The sequence below is a fragment of the Protopterus annectens genome, chromosome 11.part0, assembly GCF_019279795.1.
Source record: "Protopterus annectens isolate FY-2018-M chromosome 11.part0, PAN1.0, whole genome shotgun sequence".
Classification (NCBI taxonomy): domain Eukaryota; kingdom Metazoa; phylum Chordata; order Ceratodontiformes; family Protopteridae; genus Protopterus; species Protopterus annectens.
In genome coordinates this window covers 1,361,813,655-1,361,830,681 of record NC_056745.1, presented here as the reverse complement: position 1 = coordinate 1,361,830,681, position 17,027 = coordinate 1,361,813,655, and positions in this window count along the sequence as shown.

The following is a 17,027-nucleotide window of genomic DNA, read 5'->3' as shown; positions in this document are numbered from 1 at the left end:
TGTCCAGGACTATAAACATTTTAGTTTCCATCTGGAATAACAATAATATATGGGAATGGATATTTCAGAGCTAGAGAATGAGTAGAAGTCCTAGACTGGAGGTGGTCAACAGCTTGACCCTGCAGTTACGAGGTTATGTTATCCGATTCTTAGGAAGCACAGGAGACGATGGAAATAAAAAAGTAATCTAAGCGATCACCATTTTATGAAACCCTGTCTTTTTGCCTAGCAGCCATTTTGAGAAAAATAGCATGATTATCAGTATATAAGAAGTGAGGGATGAGAAGAGTGAGTGAGGGGGTCCCTTCTTCTGGTCAGCCCCATTAGTGACACTTTTGTGTGGCACTCATGATTTTATATGTGGTTGCTGTTGCTGTATACCATTATTGCTTCCAGTAATGCCATTTACACACCTGCTGGGCTACAACATCATTTGTTAACAGGGAAAGTCCAACTTGGAACAAAGCCAATTTTCAGTGGAGGCCCAGGGAGAAACGATCCAGATGCATGTCTTTGTAATGTTAATGTATAGTCAACACTCCTTTACATTTATATGCCCTTATTGTATATCTGCATGATCACAGGACATATGGAAAACCTGTGATCACATAGGTAACCTAACAGTATTTCAGGATTACAATATATTATTTGCCATGTGCAACCACAGCAGTCATGTGATACAGTTATAATGAACTACAAAGACAGATTTGTTATTGCCTACAGACAAAGTACTCTATGTACTACTAGTAAACCCCCTGGATGTTTAATCAGACACAACAAATGGCACTCACAAATTGAGCAGCCTGCTGTCCTGACGCTTTTGGTATGGATCTTGAGGATATGTTTGGGTGAGTCTGGCATGTCAGTCCTCCTCATAAATTCAGTACACTCTCTAATAGGGCACATACTACTGTCTGTTGTGGTTTCATGCAATCATATCTGTAAGAGTGAGTTGGTGTGCAGCATAAAATGTCTCTTACATTGCCTGGAGTCTTAACTTCCCTGTATTTTGGGACATAACATAGCTTATATTGATGTCTGCTATGCATTTGTGAGGACCAGCCATTTAAATCTCAGTCGTGTCATGGTGCATGACCAATTAGTGCTCAACGTAAACATTTTGGTGACAGATAAGAGGTAGTATTGCTTTTGTGAGCATTAAGAAAATAACTTTTTCTGTTATTACCTACACATATTTAGCTCAATGACATCTGATATCTAATATGTATACCTGCAAATGGGTTGTGTTAGCATTCTAAATCTGTATTTTGACTTTTCAAAATAGGATACGTAACTAAGATACAGAAGGTTATCTTCATATAAGAGGAGGGCATGTCTTTCTCAATGCTGGACAAGTAGATAGTATGTTCATCTTCTGGGCATTGAGCTAATTGCAATGAGCTTGACAGAGTCTGGGCCAAGGTAGTAGCAGATGCTATCATCTTCAATGACCATGGAAGGGTAACTTCAGAATGTAGTTGTAGGGTTATCAACTGGTTTGCAAGTCAAAGTGAATAAAGAGTTCATGGAGATCAGGCTACTAGATTTACATAAATAGTGTTCGAATATCTTGTACTTAAAAGAGCAGCAATTGTTAATTTTGTCATTTTAGTTAAGAAGGCCTACACCTAGTTTTAATGTAAATTAACATGTAATAGTAAAGGAGTCAAGTATTGTAAAACATGTGGATCACATAGTAGTTTTTATATAGTAAAGACTATCTGCAGATTTAGTGAACGAAACCGCGGTGGTATAGCGGTATCATTTTCACCTCACAGCAAGAGGTTCTCCCATTCAATTGTCAGCAGGAGTGCCTTCTGTGTGGAGTCTGCATGTTCTCCCCCATGGTCGAGTGGCGTTCGAAAGATATGCGTGAATGGGCGTGCCTTCGTTGAAGGTTGGGCATCAGGCTGGTGCCTCGGCACCGTAAAAATCTACTGCCAATCATTAGCGGACCGGAGTTCCACTGCGGCGACCCCTAACCGGGAAAAGCCTAAAGAAGAAGAAGAATATCTGCAGATTTAGTGAACATGTTAGTGAAGATATACTTGCTATAAAACAGATTTTTGTACCAATGGATTAGCTAAACATTTACTTGCCTTATCTGATTTCTGGAAATTTTCATTCTTTGTATTGAATTCTGTTTCTGTCCCTGGTACAGGTGGTGACCTTAATAAACAGCTTTAAAACAAAGGACCGGATTCTAAAAGAATATTACTCACAGTGCAGTGTGCCAATTGAAAACTTTGTCAAACTAAGTACAAGTGTGATACAAGACCTACCAAATGTCAAGTGCAAGTAGTAATGTATTTATTGTAGGGTAATTGTGGACTACGCTCATGCTCGCTGCATTACAGAACCCAACACAGGCACCTAATGATGTCAAAATGCGGCACAGTAGTATGCCAATACTTCCACAACAGCACTCCGCGGAGGCCATTAGTGCAACATTTCAGAAATAGCAATGTGTGCTTTATTCCAATATAATCCTGCAAATGCCACAGAATAAACAAAAAAGAAATGTAAGCTGCAGTGAGTGCACTCCAGCCGCCAGGGTTAAAAGCTATACTGCAGGGTGATCTGCAAATGTTCCCAATTAGACAGCCAACACAGCTCCAAGCCAGACTCCAGTTAATCCAGCTGTCTGGAAATATTCGATAGATGCAGATTAGACAGAGGGCGACTGCAGTCTGAGGGTAAGATGTGCATATCCCACATGTTCTGACACAGTCTACAGGTAAGACAGAACAAGGTGATTCTGTAAAACTGGAATAAAACTCCAATATGCTGAAGAAAAAAGCCCAACGTCAAGAAACTTCTTTATTAAAACAACAAAGCTTTCAGGTCTATAGCCTTTCTCAATGTGAATATAAAACACCTGTATTAACTCAGTTTAAATAGGAGCAAATCACATCATGTGACTACAGCCAGCTCATCACGAGTGCCATTTAAAACAACAGTCACCTATAACATATAAAAAACTTTATATATATATATATATATATATATATATATATATATATATATATATATATATATATATATCACACAAACATTAAAGTTTACTTTGTTGCAACTTAACCAGCACAGGTTTAATGGTCACAGCAGTATTAAGGCGAGGTTTAATATCAGCTCCTAGTCTCAATATCCAGCTATATTCCTTGTTCTCTAGTAAATTATTTATACCACCCCCCCATGTCTTTATTCACCATTTCTATAACCCTAAACTTAATGATGTGGTCAGTGTTCGTACACATAATATGTCTACACAATGCATTCCTATCATTCACTCTTCTGATGTCTGATTTGTGTTCTATGATACGTTCTTTAAGTTTCCTTGTGGTCTTGCCTACGTAAAAAGACGGGCATTGACCACAGGTTGCCAAGTAGACCACATTCAGACTCTTACAGTTTGCTGTCACTTTAAATATATACTTTTTGGCTGTCAGAGGGTGTATAAAAAAAGTCATTATCCTTCCCAAAAATATCACTACAACAAGTGTATCCCATGCAACTAAAAGTACCTACTCTCATTTCTTGACGTCTTTTGGATAGGGGTCTGAAATCCTTATAACATAATTTACTTTTTAAATTTCTCATATTTCTATAAGAAAAAAATGGTTTCTCATCTAAAATATTTGTGAGTTCAGGTGAAGCCATCAGAATCATCCAGTTTTTCTCTATGACCGTTTTAACTGCTTGTGTCCTCACATTATAAGTTGTAATATATCTGACCTTGTCCTTATCAAGGACAGGTCTTTTAGGTGGACTTGTCTGATGTTGATTGATACTAAAAATTGGCCTTAACGATGTGGCCCTATTACCTTTTACTTCCTCACTAACCCTCATAATTTGCCCTTCATCATACCCACCATCCAAAAAATCTAACTTCATATCTTCCAGCTGTTCAAGAAATACATGCTCCTCTGTATTTAACCCACTAGCTCTACCAAATTGTGCTCTCATTATTCCATTAAATACCTGGGGGTCACGCATGCTGTGTCTATCTCTGTACCTCCTGGCATGTACTTCCTTTTATGCATACTGGTCTCTATGTTACCTTCTTTTACCACTAGACAAACATCTAGGAATACAATATTACTCCTGGAAGATTCTGCTTTAAATCTTAGAAAATCAGTTGTACCATTTAGATAGTCCACATAACTAGTTAATTCTTCGCTTGTACCTTTCCAAATAATAAAATAATCATCCACAAAAAGCTGATATGTACCCATCGCCACCCCCGTCAATTGTAAATAGGGTTCACTGTTAAACAAAAATGCATTCTTAGTCAAAATCAAATCAAGAAGCAAACATATATTTTCTATACCTCTAGGGGACATAACCTGTTTACTATTCAAAAAGTCCCTTATAGCACTGATGCCATATTCATTAGGAATCACAGTGAAGAGTGACATTATATCTAAAGTTACAAACAGGTATTTACCCTCTATTAGATCTACACAATCTATAATGTTAAACCGTACCTGCAATCTTTTAATAAAATCTGTAATATCTTTAAGTACACATGGGCAGTCTATCAAAAAAAATGGCCCAATTTTTTTCTGCAGGTATATTGAAATGGGTTCTGTCACCCACCCTTTGCCAGATACTATTGGCCTCATAGGTAGATTGGTGAGCAACCTATATACCTTTGGTAGGCCATAAAACTGGTATTTTAGGACAGGGCACCTTAAAGTAATTAAAGAGGTCTATATCTATATCACCACTAAGTTGTAAATCATAGACAGACATGTATCAGTAATACATTTTTTAACATCTAAAAATGTTATCTTTTTAAAAGTATTTACATCTCCTAGTAGCATATCTGTAGAGTGAATATAATCAGTCCTGTTCATAAGTACAATGGCAGCCCCCTTATCAGCTTGCTTAATCACTATATTCTCATCCTGTTCCAAGTTTTTCAATGCAAGATGTTCATGATATGTTAAATTATACTTCCTTTTTTTGTCACTCTCAGTATACAGTTTCCTAATTTCAGCTTCACAAATGTCATGGAGCACTTTAACAACAGGCATACTCACAAGTATATAAATGCTTCTACGTTTACATTCTAACTGTTGACCTACTTGTGCATTTTTAAACAAAACTTTAAGATTTACAGTTCTTGAGAAAACCTTTAAGTCTGTTAGTGCAGCTACCAAGTCATCAGTAGCTGTAGGAATAAAGTTTAAACCTTTCCATAGCAAGGAAAGAGCAGATGCTTTTAAAACAGCATTTGAAAGATTCACAGTACCTTCTATCATTGCCGTGTTAGCTTGCCCTGACCCATGGGGCTGTCGTTATTCCATTTCAGTCCATTTGGGACTTGCCTCTGTGTGGAACGCCCCCATGAAGCGCTCCGCTCCTGTATTTTATCTGGCTGTTCTAGCTGAAAATGCCGCTGTGCCCCAGTTGCTGAAAGATTCAGGAATATTTGCTGCCCTTTTTCACCACGCTGTGTGCTGATGTTTCCTTCTGCTGCCATGTTCGTTACTGGTTCCACAGGGCTAGGGGAGTGTCCGATGTCTGTGCAGCCAGTTGCATGGCCATATTCATTGTAGATGGCTGCTGATTCGCCACCTTCATGTTCCTTGCTTCTGTGAACACATCTAAATCACACAGAGTTCTGTTTAGCAAAACTTACTTTTTCAGTATTTAAATGCTCAGTTTTCGGCCAAGAAAAGATATGGCCCTTTTAAAAGTCATTAATATCTCTCAGGAGCTTGCATTTTTTAACAGCTTCAAGCTTGTCATCTAACTGCTGCAATCCATCTAACATTTTTTGATAAATCACAAGCATGCCATTAAAACAAGCCATTTCCATAAATTTTATTTTCAAGACCCATAATTTCTTCTTTCAGCTCACTCTCTACTTTTAGAAAAAAGTCATTCATAAGGGTCATATAGTTCAAACCTAGCTTTAAATTTAGCTGTTGCCAGCATTTCAAGAGTTCAGGATAAACATTTGCATAGGTAGGCATTTTTAAAATTTGTAAGCCATGTGGGACAATTCCCAAGTCCAAATATACCAAAAAAACTCATACGCTGCCATTTAAAGCGCTTAAATGATCCCACTTTCCTTTACAACAGTTCTAGCTGCTTACCCAAATCTTCTGTAGCTTGCATAGGTATCTCCATGCTTGTAGAAATCTCAGACACCAGACGCATGAGTGGATTATCTTCCTTGCATAAAAGATTTTTCACTGAGCAAGTATTCTCCATTATACTTTGCTTAAGGCTGGCTGTATATGCTCTCACAATGTTCTCAATGATTACAGATATAATCCCCAAAACTCCAGCAAGGCAGAACAGGGTGATTGCTGTAAAACTGGAATACAACTCCAATATACTGAAGAAAAAAAGCCCAACGTCAAAAAACTTCTTTATTAAAACAACAAAGCTTTTGGGTCTACACCCTTTCTCAATGTGAATATAAAACATCTGTATTAACTCAGTTTAAATAGGAGCAAATCACATCATGTGACTACAGCCAGTGTCATTTAAAGCAATAGATAAAAAAGCTTATATATATATATATATATATATATATATATATATATATATATATATATATATCACACAAACATCAAAGTTTACTTTGTTGCAACTTAACCTGCACAGGTTTAATGGTCACAGCAGTATTAAAGCCAGGTTTAATATTAGCTTCTAGTCTCAATATCCAGGTATATTCCTTGTTCTCTAGTAAATTATTTATATCACCCCCCCTGATGTCTTTATCCACCATTTCTATAACCCTAAACTTAAACATGTGGTCAGTGTTCGTACACATAATATGTCTACACAATGCAATCCTATACCCCTATCCAAAAGACATCAATCAATGAGAGTAGGTACTTTTAGTTGCATGGGATGCACTTGTTGTAGTGACATTTTTGGGAAGGATAGTGATTTTTTATACCCCCTGACAGCCAAAAAGTATATATTTAAAGTGATAGCAAACTGTAATAGATTGAATGTGGTCTACTTGGTAACCTGTGGTCAATGCCCGTCTTTTTACGTAGGCAAGACCACAAGGAAACTTAAAGAACGTATCATAGAACACAAATTAGACATCAGAAGAGTGAATGATAGGAATGCATTATGTAGACATATTATGTGTATGAACACTGACCACATCTTTAAGTTTAGGGTTATAGAAATGGTGTACAGTTCTGTACAAATCAAATTGACTATCTGAGTCCTGACAAAACCCTTATATATAATAAACATGTGACTGGCATAGGGAACTTCCATGAATAAAAGTTTGTTTTACTTAGCTGAGTATAAGATATATATTAAAAAGCTATAATATGTGAAAGATAATGTAATGTATCTGTGGAACATGCAAAGGCATCATAGTAAACAAATCATATTAAGTAGTTCATCAAAGTTATGAATATGTATGAACAGGATAAAAGATTTACAATCTGTCATATATATATATATATATATATATGTATATATATATATATATATATATATATATATATATATATATATATATATGTAACTTTAAGTGAATATTACAATTAACTGAACAGTAATTGGGATTTACACATCGTTCATCAGAATCTGCAATGCACAATGCATAATACAGTTGAACAAGCAGTCTCTGTGGATTACAAATAAACCTCCCAGCACTTAACCTCTGCCACAGTGGATGAACCCAGAATACCCTAATGTGGCTGAGTGATTCTGTGAATTGCTTGGCATATTAGTTGCCTTCCCTGACACAGTTCCAGGAGAGAGAGAGAGAGAGAGAGAGCACATAGCTAATTAGCATATGCCTCTACCCTGAACTGCCCCACTAGCATGTAGCATGGCTGTAGAGACAGTCCACTGTGATGCTTTACATCTTTGTGCAAAAGCACCATTTTAGGGCACCCTATGAGTTCAAAAAGGTTACCTTGAGGCATACACATCATGTACACCATATATTAAGCTTTATGAAATCCTCCATAATCTGTATCACAGTCTGAACCAAATGTTAACAAGTTTGGCATTTCTACAGACATTTGTCTCCTCATATGTTGCTTCAAAATTATTCTTTCGTCAGCTTGTTGTATCAATTTTGTATTTCTTATTCCCCTGGCCACCCATTCCTCAAGAAAGTATTTTCTGGATATGCTCTACTGTGCTATTTAAGTCTGTGGTTTTTATTTTAGGAAAAAACATGATTGCATCCATTTAAAATAATAAATGTTTTATATCTTAAATACATTTTAACAAATGAGACAGATTTCCTCACCTCCAGCTTTCAAACTTTTATATATCAAGACTTGAAAAAATAGCTCACTGCAGTAATCTAGGATGAGTACACCTGGAAGAATCTTTTCTCATATATAACACACACTAAACAGAATAATGCAGGGCATCACAACACTGCAAATGGAGATTTAATATAGCCATAGACAGACTCAGGCCAACTAAGTCAGACATGTATACCTTAGTACATCATTATCAAAATCCGAGTATCAAAACATTTCATTTAAAATTTTCCTGAGAATTCCAATACAGAATTAAGAATAAAAACTGAGGACAGGGCATGAAAAGCATATAAAAACCTTCATACCTCATGTTTTCTGGCCTGGCCCTTTGTACCCAGTGTCCATGACAGCTCTACTAACAACTCTCAACCCCCCCAACTTCCTTCATTTTCAGTGGGGCCCATCATAGATCCTGAGGGTGTGCAAGGGCTGTGACTTGTCTGTGCTTCCATTCAAGGGGTAGCTTTTTTCATTATGCTCTACCCACTCCCTTTCCCTGCCCACCCCCATGCTCATTGATTATGTCTGAGGACAACTCTCCTCTTTGGACCACACCTTCCTATAGGGAGTGTGTCAATGAGTATCCTCCCACCTTGGATTGGCATGACCATCCCTTCCATGCTGCTCCATCAGTTGCCTGGGCCACTAATCAAACCCAGGTCAGCTCTGCCATAGTCTGGGGTTTATCTTGCTATATCACTGGAGTGGCCTCATGCTTTCTTCTCATAAATTATTTATTGCACTGCTACGTACTGAATTTCCAGAATAGTTATTTTATTTTTTTTCATTTGTTCTTTTCCTTCAAAAACTGCTAATTTGTTTTTCAAAGAAATACATGAGTAAATGATACAATAACCGGTGGTATATAGAGTAGTTTATTACTGTACTGTACATAGCTTATCACTGTGGCATGTTTGATTTTAATATAATTTTAAAAGTGCTATATTAATGGCACAACTGATTATATTGTCATTTTTATGCTTTTTTCTGCTTCTGCAATTTAGCGTCTGCACTGTAATTATCTTACATGTGCATTAATATAAAGCATTTCATACTCTGGGCCTCTACTTCTCTGGCTACTTTTGAAAAGGACTGTAGCCCAACCAGATATCCCAATTATCAGCATTTAAATAAATGCATGAAATAATAATGTGAACATTCTGGTTTAATATCACATGTTTGACAGTATAATGCTGGAATGTACAGATGTCCGAACTAAATGTTCGGAAATCAGAACACTGAACCGTGTAAATGCCGAACCAAGCATTGCAGTGAAGTCGGTCGAACATGTCGACTATTCTGAAATGTTCCTATCTACTCAACATTCTACAACAGGGTTTTGCAGGGGGCAAGCCCCCCCTCTTATATATATATGCAAACTCCAAGATCGCACTACACTGAGGAAAGGGTACTTTTCCAGATCCTCACTATAGTGCGATCTGCACTACATTGTCGAACTTTGCTATAGCGAATGTTTGCTATTGTATGGTTCAACAATGCTGTGATCACACTTCCAGTTCTGCTACCTGAATTTCGCTCATTGGTTGATCACACATAGTGTGATCGCCAATGTGATAGTAAACCGAACATCGTTATGCAAGCATATTATTTGTATCTCTATTATTCTGTTTGTGTAAAACATAATAATAAATTAACAAGGACAACACATTTAATAATTTTGTGATATTAACTCATCTCATATAGAATACTGAAAAAGGCACAGAGCCACTGAGAATGTATGTTCTACAGTGCTGCTTGTCACTGATAGCATCTGAAGGCTAGTAGAAGACCTTGGTTTTAGATGTGAGGGGAAATCATTGCTGACATATACTGACATATTTGTGACTTTAGGAGAGAAATGATTGCTTGTCTAAACTGAATGCCTATTAGATCTTCTATACATCTATGTAATCTATTGCCAAGTAACTCATTGTTACGAACAACTGTGTCCTCTCTTGATTTAAAGGCTGCTTAAATCAGTACATTATTATCTACAGATAGGGGAAGATTAGCTCAAAATAAGAACAGAGCCATCGGTGGATGACTGACACTTGAAAAGCTAGCTGAGCATTTTCCAAGTGTCAGCCAATTACAGCTTTCATTCCTAAAAGGGATCACTGTGTTCTTAAAATGTGTCACAGTTTCATTGTGTTTGACTGCATAACTTGCTTTTCTGAGAAGATATTTCAGTCCTAAAAGCGTTAAAAGTTATGAGCAGGGCTTCCATGTTGATAGATAAATATGTAACATCCTAAGGGACCAATAAAGTATTACGGCAGAAAAAAACTGTTATTTTTGCAGGATAATAATGTCATTTTTAAAGTAGACTGCATTCTGTTTTTATTCCCTTTTTAGCAGCAGCCTTTTATCATTTGTCTTGAGGCCCATTTTTTGAAACCTCATCTTTTAGTATCTATTTAGTCTCACCATTTTTATTAGACTTAGCAGCAGACCAATAGGATAGGACGTATTTGGATATATTTTAGAATGAACATGAAAGCAAAAGCCAAACATAACATAACATGCACCTGTAAATGCACACAACAGATTGAAGAAATACACAGTAATCCCTAAATAAAAATTATGTAGCAGAACATATGAACACAACATACATAATAACTCTTCTCATACATAATAACTCTTCTCATGCATAATAACTCTTCTCATGCATAATAACTCTTCTCATCCTCAAGTAACAGGAACAAGCAACACTAGTAACATGGGCAAAAGGGATAATAATGCTTACGTTTTCTGCTTATGTGAAGTTTATAATCTGTGAAGCATCAGCTGAAAATTTTGAAGGTGCATCAGGTAAAACTTCAGCTTTTCTGTCACTTATTTACTGCAGTATCATCACTGGAATGCTAACAAACAATAGTTTCCATGTGGGTTCAATGCACCTTATAGCTAAAGACAGGTAATTTATAAACACTGAGAACAGCCCACACATTGATCCCCAGTGATCTTCTAGAGAGACCTGGGTCACCTGTAAAGCCATCTCCTTAATATAACTTTTGCAGGGCAACTGATTTCTGAGATACCTACTGAAGTAATCTCTTACTCTAAAAGAGCTAGTTTGTAGAGTTTCCTCCAGAAAAGTAAATGATTGCTCATATCAAAAACTTGGTTACATCAATAAAATCTATGCCTGTTATAATATCCTTTAGCCATAGATCAAAATTGTATTAGTCAAAAAAAAAACAAAAAAAAAAAAAAAACAAACAAAAAAAAACAAATGCAGTGAAAATGCTATAGTTTAATCTTAAAGGATTTTTTTTATGGTTTTGACCTCAGGCACATTGATTTCAAATATGTAATATTAGAAATGAATACTTGTAGCTATTTTTCAAAATGTTCAAATTATTTTTAGTAACATGGTGGCCATGTTATCAAATATGTTTGTTGTGCCCGTGGTATATAAGTTATTTTATAATACTTAAAATGATTGTTGAGCTGGGTAAATGGCACACATCTTGCACTATTCTTGTTTCATAGATCACTAATCCTAGAAAAAAACACTGTCAAAGACTGCATTGCCTTTTGTACATGCTGTCTGACAGTTGGCACAGTGAGTTAGGGCTAATGGCTATAGCTCCTTTTGTGCAGGGTTTGATTCCCATAGCCTTCGTTTGTCTACTGTTTCATGTTAAGCAAGTCTCTTGACCTGACATTAATTCCGAATCACCTGTGAAAATGTACTGAGTATCTTCCATTGGGCCTACCTGTTTACAAATGGATATTACTGATTGTAAAATTAGTGCTTCCAATGACACAATGAGTATATTCCAGCCAGTATACATTTTATGGGAAAAGGAGATGAATTAAATAAACTACCATTTATGATTTTCATAGGTTTACTAATGAACATGTAAGTGACATAAAATCCTTTACAGTGTAAGGACTTTTATTTAGTGTAAGGACTTTTATTATATTGTTAAATTCTAGACATACTAATCCAAAGGTATAAATGGGGAAGTGAAATGGAATGTGTTGAAAATTAATAATTGGGAGTTAGTATAATGGTTAAGGTGTTTCCCTTATAGACACAAAATACAGAGTTTGATTCTCAAATGAGGTAATTGACTGGGCTTAAAATAGCCTCCAAAGGCAGTCAGCTTACTACTAACCTATGAATATGTGACAATTGCTTAACTCAAACTGATGTATAAAGCTGCATATTGGTCTTTACAATTGTGTCCACTCAACTGTTGAAAGCACCATGGGTGTTAACATTTTCAATAAAAACTGTCTTTAGATAGATAAATAGATAGACATAGAAAATGTAATTTACAGATTCTGTACATTCCTAGAGATACAGTTCACAAAAATCTCATGTTTTTTGTTCTTAATGAGATGACAAAATGTCACAGTGATGCAGTGCATGATTAATAATGCTGCTTCTTCTGTCTGGGGTTCAATTCTTGCTCTCAGTTTGTCCTGGAGGAATGCTGTTTGGTTTAGGCATACGAGCACTGATCACCACTGTATTTTTTCTATTCAATATAATTTATTTCTTCTCACTTTCCAAATACATGGTGCTGATATGGATTAGCTGCTGCAAAAAATGCCCAGCATCTAGTACTGCTTAACAAAAAACACACAAACAAAAAGGAAGATGTTGCAGAAAATACAATGATGCAATATTATATTTTTCAGTGTTAGTCTGACAATTTAAAGTGTTGGGTTTATTGATATTGCTTTCTGCTTATTGTGAAAACACAGTCTCTGCTAAATGTGATAATTAGTACAGTTATTTGTTGTTTTTCTTTTGGCTTTTCCCAGTTAGGGGTTGCCGCAGTGGAACTCCGGTCTGCTAATGATTGGCAGTAGACTTTTTTACGGGTGCCGAGGTGCCAGCTCGATGCCCAACTTTCAACGACAGCACACCCATTCACACATGTCTTTCGAACACCACTCGTCCGCAGGGAGGACATGCAGACTCCACACAGAAGGTGCTTCAGCCAAGAATCAAATGGGAAAACCTCTTGCTGTGAGGCAACAATGCTACCGCTGCAGCACAATGGCTTCCATGATAATTAGTACAGCACTGAGCAAAAAGCATGGTTTGGTGCATTCACAGCCATGTTCTGCTCTGTTTTCAATATGTTGGCCATGGAATGTTCTCAGTATCATTGTGGGAAACTTTCATTTTGTCACAACCACTGACAATGTGCCTTATTTTAGAGATTTTTGAGTATGCATCCTCATTTTAGAGGGTTAGTTCACGGTTTTTGAAACATTGACTTCAGAATGTTGGCTACTCCAGAGTTCAAACCTATAAGTCATAGTCATATTAAAAGCTATGTCCCCCAGGCCATTCATTGTCAAAACCCTCATAAGGCCATCGCCCTTCCAGTACACACCTAAAATTGACTAACCTTAATGGAAACTGACATGTGCAAAACTGATAACATTTTGGGGTTCATTATTTAAGTATATGAGAAAGTCTAGCATTACAACAGCTACAGGCCTAAATAATGTTCCTACACAAAATCTGCAAACGTCCATAATAAAAAGTATGCATGCAAGGCAATGGCAAAGATCCATTCTCCAGTTACTGAGGCAACTTTTAAACATAACATGTAACAGCAGCAATGTTAAGTGATATTTTGCAGTGACTGCTCCAAAAATGCACCCCAATAGTGACAGATATATAGTCAGTGAAACATGTCAGAACTATAACAGTTTGCCAAAGATTGCATTTGTAAGCAAAGGCATTTTTTATGAAACCATTAATGTTTTATCCTTTTGCAAACAACAGCTATTTATTTATGTATTTGTTGATGTCTTTTGGCTGGGAAACAGTCAAATTTTCTTGAGCCATCTGGCTTTGTGGCATGGAAGGATTAAAGCCTAATTATCATTCAAAAGATCTGATTTGACTATCAAGTTACAACTCAGGTGCTGGAAGAGCAGGATGGAGGAAAGAAAGTATGTGTGGGGATTTGGAGCCATCTAGCCCACCTTGGGGGGGAGGGCGAGTAGTTGTGAAGGCTTGCTGGCACTAACATGTCCAAGACCAGGGACATGGGTTTTGTGATCCTGGTCTGGTGATGATAACCCTTGTAGTATATGAGTAGAAGCTTGCACACACAAGGGGAGGGTATATGACGCCCTGTGATAATGTAAATGCTTACATCAATCCCAGGGGCAGGATTACAGCACTAATTAAAGTGTTCTTATCACTCTCTGAAGACACATAATATATCCATGGCTGCCTGGATCACAGTCCCTTCAGATGGCTTTCACTTCAGTACTATGGATACCCAATAAAGGGGAATGGACTTAATGCACATTGATGGTAGTTTGACAGTCATCAAGCATAGAGCTAAAAGAAACATAGAGAAAAACAGTATTTGAATCCAAAAAAAGTAGATTAAACTATTTAGGGACAGAAATGACTAAGTACCTTTTTGTTTTAGGTGAAAATATTGCATTATAATTGTGATAAGAAATATGGACAGAAATGACTAAGTACCTTTTTGTTTTAGGTGAAAATGTTGCATTATAATTGTGATAAGAAATATATAGTGCCTATATGCATGCATATACAATGAATATATATAATGGCATCACCACTGTAAAAAAGTAATGTATAGCAATGCCATTTTAAGTCATACAGTCCCATCAGAGGTGTAGCCAGGGATTTATAAATTGTATACACTGGAGCACTGTTTTATCTCCCATAATAGGTATAAGTTATACCACAGCACGGCAGTACACAGAATCTTGTTCTAACCCTCCTTCCCCATAAAAGGTATAGGTCACATGATAGCACTGTAGTACAGAGAGCCATATTCCACCCCTCTTACCTCATAAAAGTATAGGTCATAGGACAGCACTGCAGTACTTTAAACCTTATTCCACTCCTCCCTCCAAAGAGGTATAAATCATGTCACAGTACATGGGTGTGTATTCTTGTTTAGTTATAGCTGACATTAAATCAGCTTTAGAGATTACTAACTGTTTATTGTTTATTGTTTTGTACTGTAAGCCATTTGTCTGTATCAAAATCATTTTACCCTTTAGATTGTCTGCATTAATCACGTTAATTTCTGTTAACATTTGACTGCAAAAGATCAAATCCCTATTTTTAAATTTATTTTATTTTATTTTTTTGAAAATTCAAACTCTCTATACTTTCTGGTGTAAATGCTATAAGGAATAATGTGAAATACCATGATTTTATCTTAGGGTACTTATATTTCAAAATGTTTTTAATATATTGCTTTATGTAAGTCCTAAACTACTCACATACCATATTCAGACATTCTGCTACACATGTGACTTACTCAGATAACCATACCCAGAAGGTTATTCACATAGGCTTAGACAATCTCTGCTGCTTGACCATACTGTCCTGCTCTGTACTATAAACCCTATCTTATTTCAGAACACCCAAAATTAATTCCTGTAACTGTCTATGATACTAGCCTTGTACAGTCTTTAACTGTAACCTTTCCTTTTTCACTCAGTCACTCAAAATCCAGAGCAGTCATGCAATATTAATATAAAAAGCCCTTACTTCTACTTTTATTTGCTATTCTTTCCTATCTTAATACTCACCACCTCTTTCTAATCTCAAAGTGTCATCACTACCACCTGCCTAATTGAATGTGTCTTGGCCTACAATTTCATGGCATTATGCTACTACATATAGCTGCCTCTAATCCAATCACTTAGAAGTGTATAGAATAGCAATTTTGAATGTGTTAAAATAATTTTCCTATTGTACTTTTACTGTAATTTTCTTTCATATGTTGTACTGTTAATGCTTTGGAGTTTTTTCTCCCCGGGCCTTCGCTAAAAATGGGCAGTCTGCCCAGTTGGACTTTCCTGGTAAACAAATGTAAAATAAAATAAAATAGATAAGAAGAATTTGCTGGATCACTGTGGCTTTAAAATAAATATTTATTTAACAACCACTTAATATTATTATTTAAGAATTATATGTATTGTATCATGATATTTTTCTAAATCTTTTCATGCTGTTGTTTTCCAGTTGATTGAATTATCAGAATTTAACTATAAATTTATTGTTTTAATAACCAAAGTTATAGTATGTGTTTCTGGGTCAAGAAATCCCATTCTACCCTCTTTATATTCTCTTACATTACATCTTAAATCTATTTTAGGATTGCAAGAGTACCATAAGAAATTAAAAGCCATTAAATTGTTCAATATGTTCTTCAGAAGGAAAGATGTTGTCTGTATAACATCTGGTACTTTGGGTAAATAACCATTTTGATTACAATCAGCCTATCTTTCCATAGGAAATAAATGTATATTCAATTTATTTTTTATTATTTCAGTAGTGTCTGTTTTTTAAATTGCACTATTTCCTTAAAACTGCATGGAAGAGTAACCCCTACTTATTTAATGTCTTTACTATCTCATTCAGAATCACTATTAGTTTTCGTCACATAATTTAACTCTGACTGAACTTTATACCAAACACCATATCAAAATATTTTAATGATTTTTTTATACTTGTAATTAAAGGCTCAATATTACCTGTTATTAGCAGTATATTATTAGCAATGAATTGAATTTTGGAAGCATGTTGATCATTTATTAAAAATCCTATTATAACACTGTTAGGCTTATGTAATTAGCTAGAGGCTCAATAGCCAAAATAAAAATTAAATAAATGACAGACAACCTTTTTTGTGACCTTTGTTGTCTCAAATGACTGATAAATAGAATATCATAGTTTAACATATAAGAATGAATTTTGATAAAGATGATTCATAAGAG